Here is a 14,636-nt window from a genome sequence, read left to right on the forward strand (position 1 = left end):
TAACAACAGATGATTTAAAAGAGAATTAAAATGAGTAAAGGAAACCCCAGTGAAACCAGATGACTATAACAAACCTAAGCATGGTTAACTGCTGCATCCTATTCTCTCCTGCTGGATGTTGCTAATTCACCTAAGTCCTTACATCCATAGATCAAGAGCCAGCTTAAAAAGTTAGGACTTCTGCTAAAAGATGAACTGAAATTCCATTATATTTCTTTATTTCTTTCTTTTTTCCCCCCACTGTTTAGTGGGAAAAAAAAAGTTTTCAACTGTGAAAATTTTACTTTCCTTTATTTTATTTTTTTGAGATTACATGTTTTTTTCATTACCTGTTTGTCTTATTTATGTGCAATTGTAGATATTTAATTTTAATAGCAAAAAGCATTATACTTTACTCACTGTCAAGCAGCAGAATCCTAGAAACAGCTTCTTCACAGAAACACTGAATGGTTTCTGATTGCACAGACTTTGAGACTCATCCTAAGCTTAATTTTCCTTGATGTCTTGGTGATGCATCAGATCATGTCATCTGTTGTGAGGCTTGTATGTCCCACATTTTCAAATGCCTGGATGTTCTAACCTTCATGGTCAGATCCACTTCTAAGCGAAAAGGAGCAAAGATATACTCCCACAGTTATGACTAGTGATACAGCCATTGCATGTCTTTATGCCAAATATTTCAAAGATTAATGACAGTAAATACTATGGCTCAAGATCAGTGTGTTAGTAAGGATTGGAAAACCTGTTTCACTTTGGTCTTTTTCTACCAAGCCGTTTGCTTCATTTCAGAAACAATTCATAGGAGTGTTCTCATCTTCACTCTCCAGCTGCCTTAATATTATGATGCATTTATAGGAGAAGGAAAATTATTAGAAGAATTATGCTCTCATCTGATTCATTACCCAAGAGAAAAAAAAAAGCCAAACCCTTCAGAGTATTTGTGGCTAAAGGTATTCCTTCTTTCCCATTTAGAATGGCTTGATTCACATGTCTCTGGGAATGATTTTTGCCAGAGGACCAAGTGAGTATTGAGTGGTTGGTGCGAAAACTGATTTAGAAACAGACACAATTCTGATGAGGATGGGACAATAGAACTGCAGGAAATACTTGTTTGTGATGCAAGAATGCAAATTGTGCAGCGTGTGTGCAGAAGAGTTAATCCAACAAAACGTGGTTTTATCTCAAGACAGTTTGTGCTGCCCTTCCTTGGACATTTTAATTGCAGGTGGAGAGAGATAAGCCAGCACTCAAAGTGACAGCAAGGTAATACAGTGCTTTGTACTGAGAGCAAAGGAATGAATAGCTTTCTCATTACCAATTTCAGGCATGGGCAGGCAGAAGAAAAGGCAATGTTAAGACCTGGAACAGGTCTAGAGATCCTGCTTCCCCTGCACCAGCCAAATGGGGATAGTGGAAGCATAACTCCATTGCTGGGCTGGAGCAATTTGGACTCTTCATGTTTAGTGATTATTAATGGGCTAAAAGTTACAGAAATAAACAGTTTTTCATGTTTCATAGACTCACATGTATGTGTGAGATATAATGAAGATGGTCTTACACTGACAAAGAGAGTGGAAGGTTAACCTAATGTCTTAGTTCTGTCTCAATTCCGAAATGAGCAGGCTACAGAAGCTGGTCCTGGAGTGGGGTGAAGCAGGACCCTTGAGGAAAGGACCGTGCCTCCAGAAGGTGACCAAGGAACAGCTGTGATCCAGAGCTGAAGTGACAAAAGAAGAATGTGTTTTCCAGAAAGCCTCCAGCTATGCAGCTCAGATGGGCAGTGCTCCTGGCATGGAGCCATGGTATCTATTGCTGGTGTCCTTGAAGCTGATGGCACTCATCTTCTGATTTTGCTCCCTGTGTTTAGATTTGGGTGCTAGGTGTTAGGAGCCTCTTTTCTTGCCTTTTTTTTTTCCTTAATTTTTTTTTTCATGGACACTACAGTACACATTCTGTTTGTTTGGCAAAAAGAGCTGAATGTCTAGATGAAGTTCTTATTCATCACTAAAATCCTTAGAAAAGACTTCCAAAGGCAGTGTAGAAGGCACTCTGCAGCACTAGCAGTGACAGTGCTCCTTGGCACCCACTGGGACATAAAGGTCCTATGACTGAAGCATCTTTTAGAAGCTGTGAGCATTTCCTGGGGAACTACATCTAGCTGAAGGTCTCTCAACCACATTCCTCTTTCTCTCGAGGACATAAGAAGAGCACACCAAAACTGTACTGTACTGTACAGGTCCTGCACATTACTGAAGCAATGATGAGATTCTCCAAGTCTTTCTCAAGGGAACTTTGAAGTCATTCAAAGAGCTTTGGGAATGTATATTTTAATAACAACCCAGGACCATACTTGCTGGGCTTTGCATTTGGCTTTGCCATTTTGTTTACTATAGTGTTTGTGAAATAGGGACAAGCCATAAACATCCACCTAGATGCACTTCTGCCATGACATGCTCTGACATGCACGAGTATTTTCGGTGGAAGTATTCCTGCAGCCTTCTTCTTTGTGGGTTTTCAAGTCATCCAGTTAGGGAGAAAAACAACCATAACATGTTACTGAGGTCACAGATGAATAAGACATTATGAATAGTCATGCTGGAAACAAAAGCTTTGGTGAATACCTGGTGAGAACTGTGGGGGTTGACAAAAGTTTGCAGAGCAATTCAAATTAATGAAGCACATGGAAAAATGTTACCTTGTGGATAATTTCCAGGCTAAAAGAGTTTTTGAGTAAACTGTTCGATGCTGTGATTTCACTCGCTCTTATTTTCATCTGAGTTGTGAATCATCCGATCGACGGCTCGAAGGTAAATCATTAAGTAAAATAATTTAGGGGGCGGGGGGGGAGACGAGGGGGTGGCAATCAATGTGTCAGGTTTACCCTATGTCCCAGAGCAGTGAATAATTGCTGTTACTGTAGCAACTGATGGCTTAATGCCTAAGCTTAAACTTCTCCCCAGCAGTGTCAGATCTTCTGAGTGGGTCATAAATAAATGTGAATATATATATCATTTTTGCATCAGAAACTTTGCCAACAGATAAAATACCTTTCTTTCTTATGCCATTTAAAAAGAGAGCATATACTAACATGCCCACATAATAATAACTTGCCCATTTGTGACAAAGTTTTTCTCCATATCACATCTCACTGCCAAGAGTAACAGTCAACAACTTCCTTCATGAACTGCTGTGATTTTATCTGGAAGTTTCAATCAGATGCGTGCTTGTAAACTTTTCTCAACTATAGATTGTGAACATTTATACATTTATTCTCCCAGCAGCTGTGTAAAATGATACAATGTTTACAGCTCTGGACCTGAAAGATAAATATCATATAACCTGCCTTCAGTGTTGCAGAAAGTCTACAGTAGAAAAACATTCCAGATTTCCTAAGGTCAGCTCCAGAGCCTTACATACATAATTTTCCAAGCTAAACATCAACTCTGTGGTCATGGGTCCAGACATATCTGTCCCCAATATGTTAAACGGCAGAAACACGCTGGCACAAAAAGACGAGGTGAAGTTGAGTGTTAGAATATTTACTTTTCTCAATCTTATGTAATCTTAGCATGTTAATCTGTTTTTCCTACCTCTGAGGTAGATTTTATAGATTTTTCTCAAGTGATGCAACATACTTCAAGTTCACTTTGGTCATTCAGTCACTTATTTCCCCTTTCTTCCACAAAATCAGAGAAGGTTTGCCATCTGTCAGGAAATTTCCAGTGAAAGGACAAAATTGGTAGCAGCAATCAGCTGAAAGTAAGAATGTGCTTATTACATAAAAGTGCATGCTTAGCAATTAAAATTTTCTAAAACAACATTGTAGTTGTTTTTGTGCTTTATATACAATATTAAAAATAAAATAGTCTACCACATGTAATTTATGAAAGCAGCTAATAATGAGTTCATTATTGCATAGCAAGACAATGTTGCAGTGGTGGTTACAGGCCTAGCCAAAGTCTTTGATCTTCTGGTTCATTAATGTATAAATGAAAAGACCTTAGCTAATTATCTCAGTAACTGGTCTCACTCAGGTCTCAGTCAGTTCTTATTCAAGGGTGTACTCTTTCATTTTCCATCCTCTATGCAGGGAGTGAGTCACCTGAGTCATGATTTATTGTCCTTTCGTATAGGAGATTTGTTATTTTCATACCTATGTCCAAGGGACTCATCTGTCTATAAAATTTGCAGTTGAAACAATTTGAAAAATGCCGGGTGATGCAGCTATTTGCAGCGACACCACTGGGTATTAGTAAAGAGGAGCTGATTTTAAATAGGCAAATGCAGCACCCAAGAGTTGAGCCAGCCCCAGGGCTGAACTGAGTATCAGCAGAGCATCCCTGCACTCTTTGGGCTCCTTCCCCTGCTCCCAGGCAACCAGGTTGTGAAACCCATGACTGGGAGTGACAGTCCATGTTCACAGGGCATTTAAAAAATCCAGTGAAGGGGAATTTTTGAATCTGCTACCCTGGCTACTAACAGTGCACTCTGTCAAAGTGAACAGCAAATAATTCTTTCTATCAGCTCTCAGCTCTCTACACAAAAACTTGTTTTTTAAAGCTCTTATTAAAGCTTTTATTCACTTTCAAATATTACAAATGGTCATTTCTATTCAGATAAATTTCAGTCAAATTTATTTATATAAATAATATATATATTTATAAAATAGAAATTAATTCTGAATTTAAAATTATTGAAATCTGATCTTGATGGTGATTTTAAAATGTGGTCTTCATGTTATACACAAATTGTAGTTTTCAACTTGCATCTCAAAGAATAGTAATAGTTACCAAAGGTGCATCATAGATCATTGTCAGTCTCTCTCCCTTTCTTCCCCCATCTTTTTAATTATTTTAATAATGACAGTTCAGTGACAGTAAATAGGAACATTATGTTCCTGCCTTAGAAGTTGCATACCAAATTATTTTACGCCAGGATTCTATGACACATTCTGTATTTCTTCTTATTATAAACAAATCACATTCCATGAAGAATTATGCCATTAGAAACTCATATCAAATTCATATGTTACAGTATTTATATGATGAAAGTTTGGAATAGTAAGATGGCTGATATGCCCTTGAGTTCTAGTATAATTTCTTTTTTGTGGCACCTTTCAATGAATCCATGCATGAACACATCATGGCTTACCTGCCTCCACTGCCATTGATTTTCCAGGGATGACACCTGGAATGGAATTCCTGGGAATGGAATCTGTTTTATGCAACTATGCTATGTGGAGAAAAATGCTGAAGGTAATATTTAACACTGGTTGGGATCACATATAATTAACCATTATTTTCAGGAGAATTTGCTTCTGTTATTTTTTTACTGCACACAATTGCACAGGAACAGGTGGCTGCTTTCTTTCAGCTCGTATCCTTATGGACACTGGATGTTATGGTGCCTCTACCCAGAGTATTATTGGAGATGGGAAAAGAGATATGAGGAACAGTTTAGAAGAAGAAGTGACATGGTGAGAGGATTATGACAGTGGATTATAACTGGAGTATATTTTTCAACATGACTGGGGCAAAAGTGAGCCAGATAAACTTCTGGCCAGAATGTGATAAAGCTCTGAAGAGTCTGTAAAGGAAAAGGAATACAAGCACCATTCTGAGGAACATTTAAAACTAATCTAGCTAACAGACTGGTTACAATGATAGTTATAACAGTAGTTTTAGTTCATGAAATACACTTGATTGACCAAGAAACTGCTTTAAAGGGACAAAAAAGCCCTAAAGCCTATAGCAACCTGGTTTGATCACTTGCCTGGCTTTGGTTTAAACAGGAGGCTAAACTAGACATGTTCTGAGGTCCCTGAGAGCCTGAAGTGTCCTATAAAATCACAGAGTGGTTAAGGTCAGAAAGGACCACTGCATGCCATCTATAAATATAAAAAGAAAATAAATACAATCAAATATATGGTGGAGAAAAAAAAATATGGAAAGTGACTGTACCATTTCCTATGAAGTTGAAACTTTTCCTTGTTTCCCCCTTTTTTCCACCACTTTCCTTTTCTTCTCCACTCCATTTCTTCTTTTGTAGATTTTGGGCATACTAACATATTTTCCTGTGTTTCCTGTGTTGTGATCCAAGAACATGCTTTTTGTGCTCTTTCTGTCCCTATGCAGGAATGCTCAGATCTACAGATCTTATGCATGTCCCCCGTTTAGATTAGACCATCAAGACCATTAACTAAATGATGTACTTGGCAGAAAGAATAGAATATCCAATCCTATCCTATACAGAAGATCCAGTTTTAGTAGCAATGGTGCAATCTCCTAGTACAGAAATTGACTGAAAGTGTGTGTTTATTTTTTCCTCCAGATTTGGTAGCCCCAGTAGGTGTTTCCCTCAGGTATGCTCTGGAGAGGCATTTCTGCAATGTGTATCTGTGTGTGGGGGTGCATGATAAAGCCACCTGTCTCCTTAATCAGTGGGGGATTGATTCCTACCTGGGAGTCCTGGGATGACTGCAAGAGGCTCTGCTGCCTTTAATATGTCTGCTGTAAGTAGAAGGATCTCCTGCAGGGCATGAGACCAGTGATGAAGTTTCCTGGAGATCACAACTCCAGCTCCAAGGCTTTCACTGTCTTAGGGAGCGGTTCAAGGAGAGACTCACTCCTTTGAAATTCAGGGCTGTTTTGCTGTGGGTCACTGAGCCCAGTTTGCAAGCCACAGAATAAATCCTACTAAAGTCACTACAATTTTTCTCATTCTTTCCTCCCACAGATGCAGAATGCCAGCTGCTAAAAGCCATTTCAGAAAGGGCATGGGAGAAACCTGGGAGAAGGTTTTTCTTTCTAAATAAATCAAGCCATTAATTCAATGCAATGTTGTGTAGTAACCCTATACAGGGGTGATGAGGTGCCAAGCTTCATGTCAGAGTGCCTCAGTGCAGTGCCTGTGATACTGCTCATTCACATGGTCACCTTCCAGATTGAATAGTCTGGGCAGACGAAGGTCCTCAGTGCAAGCACCCACAGAACTGAACATTGGCCCCTTGCTCCGGAAAAAGTGATACACGTCTGCTTTAATCCGGGAACAACGTGCCAGATTTAAGGATGAGAAACGTGAAATCTTTGCCGAGTAAAAGGCATCTGGAAAATATTAGGAGTATCAGACATGAACATCCCACCTTAAATACTAATGCAGCAGAACTCCAAGGATAGAGGTTGAACTTCTGTGCCTCTCAGGTTTAATTAGCATGGTAAGTGCTAGCACAATAGTCTGGTACACAGCCTGGTACATCCAAGATCTCCCTTTACGGCATCACTAATAAACTCTGCAGAGTCTTCATCTCTAGACATAACCACTGAAACTTGGAGTGCCTCCTGAACAGGAATGCATTCATCTTTCTACTGTTATACTGTTTCAAGAAGGGTAGCTGCCTTAGCATCATGGCTGAGAGACCTGGAGAGACAAATTGCTGAAAGACTGACAGAACCCAGAGCAGTAACTCAGGTCTCTGAACTCCTCTCTCTTTTCTGCTTAGAAGAAGTCCCCTCTCCACAGCACAAGTTTTGTAGTAGGAACCAGCTGACTTCCAGTGAGGTCAGTGTTAAATATTTGCTTATTCTATCCCCATCTTCCTCAGAATGATATTTCCCCTGGTCATGCATGCATCAGACATGCCTATTCCCTGGCAGACAGAGTGTTAACTCCCAGCCAAAGGATGTGAAGAAAACTCTTTGGACATACGAGGATATAGCACATGCATCCAGTAAAAGATTTTCTTTTAAATGTTATTAAAGTGAAAGCATAGTAAGGAAAGGGTGCATTGTCTCAATTTCATTATACAAACAAATAAAAGCACTTGCAGTTCCATGGAATTTTAACGCAGTTAATCATAAACTTGATATTTGCATCTCACAGGCACTGAACATTGTGTAGTTACTGGAACTGGGATAAACTGGTTTTGAAAGATTTGCCTGCTCTAGCTATGTTCAAGGGTTAACCCTCACTCCCCTGCTCAGATGTTGGCAAAGGAAATCCTCTCATAATCACGAAGATTGGAAGTTAGCCGATGAATTGTTCACATCTCTATCTTGCAGGTAGCTGCTTGCTTTGAGATGCTCTCAAAAGATCTGTTCTGGTATGACTCCTAAGGCTAACTCGAACCATGAAGGGTTGGGTTTTTATTGTCCTTTGTACCTATATAGTTCTTAGACCCCCCCTTCATTCATTTCTGTGAAGCTATTCCAACTACACTTAATGGCAGATATATCCACTGCCTAGCTCTAAATGCTGAAATCTTGGAGTCTTCTTTAATACCCTTTCCCAAAAGCATGAATGTACTCTTTTAAATTCTCTCAGCTGACATTTATACACCAAGACAGAAATGTGCATAGGAAGTTTTTCAGTTTATCCCCTTTGCAGTCATTCAGTCATGCAATGCTCACTCACATGCAGGAAATGCACTCATCCAGAACCCTGTTTTTCAATGTCACAAAGATTGAGAAGCTCACATTGAAGATCTTGGGCACCCACATATTCATGCTGTTGTGGGCATATTCCTATTAAAGCAATCCAAGGGAGTAGCAGTGCTTCCATGATCCATCATAACTAATAACTAATAACATCATAACTAATCTCTCAGTCAGCTGCTCTGCACCTCAATTTGTCTGTCTCTGTATTCTCAGTTAGGACATGTGTTGTGCCATCCTGACCTTAAACTGCTTTTGATCTAAATCTGGACATAGGTAATTGTGTCCAGGGTTGTCCTTGACTCCTCATCTCTGTTTCATTTTCCCATGCTGTATGGATTACAAGGGTGACTACCTTGCAAGTAGCTGATTACAGTATGAACAATTCCCATTTTTAATGCAACTCGCCCTGACATTCCTTTTCAATCAGATTTTATTGGCTCTTAATGTGTTCTCGTAGCATCTTGTTGACCTTATTTTTTAATTTTCTGCTTTCCCAGCACATAACAGAAATTATACATGCTCCTTGTAGGTCTCTTCTGGAGATTAGAGACCTACTACCCAATTAGCTAATCTAGAGATTAGCTCAAACCAAATTCTCTTCTCCGAACAATTTTTACGTTTAGGAATGTTCAAATCATTTAGATTTTAAATGACTCCATAGGGCTCTTAGGGAATCCAACACTCTTAAACCAGGAAAAATTCAATTTGGTAAGACACACTGCATCATGCATCATAAGAATCAGCACTCTGTGTCTGGGAGCCATGTACTCACTTGCAGGTTTCCTAAAATGTTTGATATATTCTGTATATAGTGAAATACAGTCACTAGTCACAGTGCTTATTCCTACTTTCCTACTACAATGTCAAGGTAAGCACATGATACAAGACCTCTTCTATAGCTCTGCTCCTGTTCCTATCTCTGTGCTCCTAGCACAAACCTATAATTTCTATATTCACCAAATTTTGGGAGTGAGAAGTGCAATACCCAGGAATGGTTATGCCTCTCCTGATTCCTTGTGGTTTTATTATGTCCTGGTTAATTAATGTAACAGCAGAAGCATTTGAGGCCTACTAAAAGTTTATCTCATGATATCTGTGCTCCTTTCTTTTTTAATCTTTGTGCATTACTTTGTGTTTGCCTTCTTTATGTTCTCATAATTTTGCTTTGGTTCTGGCAGCTTCAAAGTGTTTGCTAAGAGATTTAAACCACAACAGATAGAAAAGATCCATTAGGTCATTTTGCCCTGCTTGTTGTTTAACACCCTCTATTGCATAGTTAAGAAGTTTTCCTCTGAGACGTCATTGCACACTCAGTATTGCCTCATCATAAATTAAATCTTCTTGAAAAGGCAGTATACACAGCTATAAAAAATACTATTAGATATACATTGTCAAAATCTCACAGAAATCCAGTGGACTGTGTCAACTCATATAGGCAAAAGGCAGTCTTAGAAATAATTTCTTACCAACTGATAGGGTTGACTCCTCACAAATTTTAAATATTTTTCCTTCAAACCAGAAGCAAAACATAACTGATGCTGCCCTGCATTTAATGGCCTCCTCATTGCTACATATCTTTTTATTTGTCACAGACATTGTTTATTAATATTAATCTTTGTCTCCCTGTTTCTCATATCAGTTTATTCCCAATGGTTTGTGCAATGGTGCATTGAGTTCGTTTGACCTGCGCACTGAGGAGACTAAAACAAATGAATAACTAATTATAAGCCTATATTATCTCTAGGATTTGCATTTCTTTCATTCAGTATTTGGATAAGCAGTTTGTGTTTGCCCTGACAGTTCATTCTGGCCATTTATTACCCTTATCTTTTCCATGGAAAACTTCATATGTTACTTATATTGTTTTTTCTTTCTTCCCTATCCCCATCTTATTTCTCAGTTCAGATGTCTATTTTTTTTTCTTATGAATCTCTCTCTCAGAGCATGGACAGTTTTTCAGTGTTCCTTGCAAAGTTTCTTAAGTAACTATTTTTCTGCAAGTCCTTCAATTAATGGATGCAGACTTGATTTTGCCTTTTTTGTACCTTTAGACTGGCATGATGAGAGAAACCACTGCACTGATTAAAAAACAAAAAAATCAAACTCTTGATCTGAGATGTGTGACAAGGAAACCAAAAGGTCAAGGTGGCGGGGGTCCTCCTCAGGACTAGAAGTGGAGTTTAAATGGTATTTTTGGGTTTGGCAAATGGATTTCTGGGAAAGGAATCAGAGGGTGTTTGCTTTTTATCCCTTTGTTCATCAGGTCATCCAGTACTCCTTTTGAGGCATATCTGGATTTTCAGGATACATTCTTCTCCTGGGGAGAACATACAGAACCAAGGAACTTTGTCACTCAATGATTTTCAGTTTATCAGATCAACTAACAGAAAGTTGGGGTCTCTTTGATGACTGTTATGTGTGTGAAGAACCTGTCGAAATACTAAAATATGTAGCTGTACTGGTTTAAAATTTAGATCTTCACAGAATTGTCTGCAAATCTCATATTCTGCTGTGACCATTGCCAACCTCCTCATCATTACTTTCTTTACTTGTAATTTCTCTAGACAATGATCGGCAGAACTGTAATGGATTTTCCTTGAGACTGATTACATCTGAAAAAATGCAGACAAAATGTTTTCTAGACTCAGACCAATATTTGGCAATATTTAAAAAAATCCATTTTTCCTTCTTTTCTGGGTGAAAAGGAGTCTGATTTACAGAACTGCTAAGAAATAAGATTTGAAATGAGAATGAAAGTAGCTGCGCTTTCAGTACTTTACATAACTATAGAATACTAAGTGTCTTAAATACATGGTGCTCAGGCAGCTCAGCATGGATACCTTAAATTAATAAACACCTTTGTCTTGATCTTTTTAGGATTCTCCATTAAAATAGGGACAATAAATTATTACTTTCTTACCCCACTAGGAATTCATAAAGATCAATAAAAGTTTTTGTGCTAATACTGTAATGTTAGTGCTAATGCATTAGTTCAATGTAATACACTAATCTACATATATTAAATGTTTATTTACATTATAAGTACATGTTTAACCATAATACCTAAAATACCATGAGGATGAACAGCATAAGAGAACTCATGAGGAAATGAACAGAAGTTTTCAGCACAAAGTTTGATTCATGTGCAGCAAATACAGCTCAGGGCCACTCCCTGTATGCATAGTATTGGGTAGCTTCCCTTTGAATGAGTACCCCCCTAGTTGTGCCCTAAGTACTGTGCCTCCCAACCTGTCACAGTGTTAATAATGTTCTCTTAGTTCTGCTCCCTGTGTCCAATTTCTAGGTTTTGAATAAGTGGCGTGCAGAGATGGCTGTTTTAGCACTGAGTAGCCTGTGGGTTAATCCCATGAACGAAGCCTTTAGCTCTCCCCTACAGACCCCTGCCAGTTGTACTGAGAATAGCTGCTGGACCAAATGGAGGACTCTTTGCAAAATTTGCTTTTTCAAGTTGGTGGGTGTACAGGAATAGCCTTTTTTATCTGCTAGGAAAACCTTGTGAAGCCAGGAAGTGGAGAACACTTGCTGCAAAAGAAAGCTGAGAGAACAAGGCTCTGCCTCCTGAATCCATCAGGTGGATTATGATTTCAGGGGAGAGTGTCCCTGGACTTCAGCAAGGCTTTCAACACTGTCCTTCACAACATCCTTGTGGGCAAACTCAGGAAGTGTGAGCTGGATTAATGGACAGTGAGGTGGGATGAGAACTGGCTGAGTGTCTGATCCCTGAAGCTCCTATCAGTGGCACAGGGTCTGCTTGGAGCCTTGTCACTGCTGGTGTCCCCCAGGGTTCAATACTGGCCCAGCCTTGTTTACCAAATTCATCAGTGACTTGGAGGAAGGGGCAGAGGCCTCCCCAGAGAGTTCCCTGCAGACACAAAGCTGGGAGGAGTGGCCCAGAGGGCTGTGCAGCCCTTCAGAAGGACCTCGACAGGTTGGAGAGATGGGCAGAGAGGGACCTTCTGAAATTCAACAAAGGCCAGTGCAGGGTCCTGCTCCTGGGCAGGAACAGCCCCATGGAGCAGCACAGGCTGGGGCTGAGCTCTTGGGAAGCAGCTCTGTGCAGAAGGAGCTGGGGGTGCTGCTGGCAAACAAGCTGCCCATGGCCAGCAGTGGCCAAGGAGGCCAATGGGATCCTGGGGTGCATTAGGAACAGCATTGCCAGCAGCTCACAGAGGTGATCCTGCCCCTCTGCTGAGCCCTGGGGAGGCACATCTGGAGTTCTGTGTCCAGTTCTGGGCTCCTCAGGACAAGAGAGACTTGGAGCTCGTGGAGTGGGTCCAGTGAAGGGCAGCAAAGATGACAGGGAATGTGCAGCATCTCTCTCTTATCAGGAAAGGCTGAGGGACCTTATCAATGCCTGTGAGGATGTGACAGAAGGCTGTCAGAGGATGGAGCCAGGCCTTTCTCAGTGGTGCCAAGCAATAGGACAAAGACAATGGGCAGAAACAGATGCACAGAAGTTCCACCTGAACATGAGGAAGAATCACTTTACTGTGCAGGTGAACGAGCACGGGAACAGATTGCCCAGAGAGGGTGTGGAGTGTCCCTCACTGGAGAAATTCAGGATCCATCTGGACACAATCCTGTGCCATGTGCTCTGGGATGGCCCTGAAGGTTGAACCAGAAGACCCACTGTGACCCCTTCCAAGCTTGCCCTTTTTGTGATTCTGGGATTTGTCAATTAGGTTTAAAGTGGCTAACTTTGGTTGGACTTTATTTGGAATGGTAAATAGCACACTCTTAATTTGACAGCCTGTTGTAATCAATCTGTGCTTCAAACATAAATGTTCCCGAGCTTTTCAAAGGAAAGGCACTAATATTTCTTGCTATAAATACAAAGTACAGCACTTTCCTTAGCCTTTTTGAATTTGTCACAAAAACATATACTAGTATGAATGACAATTACTCAAAATTTTGTTGCAAAGCAAATGTCTATGATGAAGAATTTCAATTTAGCCAAAGAGCTAAAGGCTAAAATTTAGCAAACTATGAAGAAAAAAATTACAAGGTTTTGCAAGCATAAGTAATGGGCAACCTTAGTAATAGGTGGCATTTGCCTGTAACATAGAAGACAGCTTGGAAATAGTATCTGTCCTATTTCTTCTGGGTTGTCTATTGATGTATTTACAGAAAATGTATTATTTTCCATGAAAGTATATGAATCACTTCTGATTTTGTTGCAGCAGAGTGAAGGCAGGAATCTCATACTCTGTACTCTCAAATTGCTTGGCATGTCTAACCTACCTATCAGCTTTATACCCACCTTTTGATATTCCACTGGAATTTAACAAATGAAGCAGAGATTAATATTAATGAAAAAATAGAAATTACCATACATTTGTTCTCTGTTTCCATCAGGTGTCAGACATTACAGTAAGAGACGCCAATTTAAGAATCTAGACAGATTTAGGTAATTTCCTTGATGCTTGATGGCTATAATTAAATTAATTCTGGGAATCTGCACTGGCACTTCTGCCATACTGTGATTGTGGCCTCCAAGTTCCTAGTTATAAAGTTTTTAATGTTTTCTCTGCCACCTAGAACTGTGTGGGGACCAAATTCATGTTAATTTTGTGGCTGCAGTGCAAAAGAAGGATAAGCAGAGGGAAAGCCATGACTGTCTCCGAAAGCCACCCGTAATCCTCTCTGTGCTGAACCACATGTAAGTGTCAATAAGCATACTTGGGAGCATGGGGGCAGCATAGTTGGCCAGGTAGGGCAGTAAATTTAGGGAGCCACCACCCTGTGTGGCACCCTGCCTTTGAAAATAGCACAGTAATAAATAATGCATGCTGGTGTGCCGACCAAGCCAGCTTCACCCTGTCCAGACCTGTTGGTACAATGTGCTTTTTTGTCTGTCTGGAAGTATTCTGCGTCTTAGCAACCAAAGCTGTCTCTGCCCTTAGGAGCTGAAACAGAAAAGGCCAACAGTCACACAAACAGAAAGTGACATTCCAGTCTCAGTACCACATTGGAACCATTTTTCTTCTGCTTTTGCTGATGCCCTTTCTAGCAATAGGAGAATTCTGCTTTCCCTGTCTATATTGAAATCCAGTGGTCACATCCTCCTGTGGTGCTTCTCCAGCATACAGATGAGATGTATTTCAATGTGATTCTTTAATCTCTCATGTTTTTGCTCAGTGGCACAACGTAAGACTTGGCTTTCTTGCTAAAGGCATCCTTCCT

The sequence above is a fragment of the Sturnus vulgaris genome, chromosome 6, assembly GCF_052056855.1.
Source record: "Sturnus vulgaris isolate bStuVul1 chromosome 6, bStuVul1.hap1, whole genome shotgun sequence".
Taxonomy (NCBI): domain Eukaryota; kingdom Metazoa; phylum Chordata; class Aves; order Passeriformes; family Sturnidae; genus Sturnus; species Sturnus vulgaris.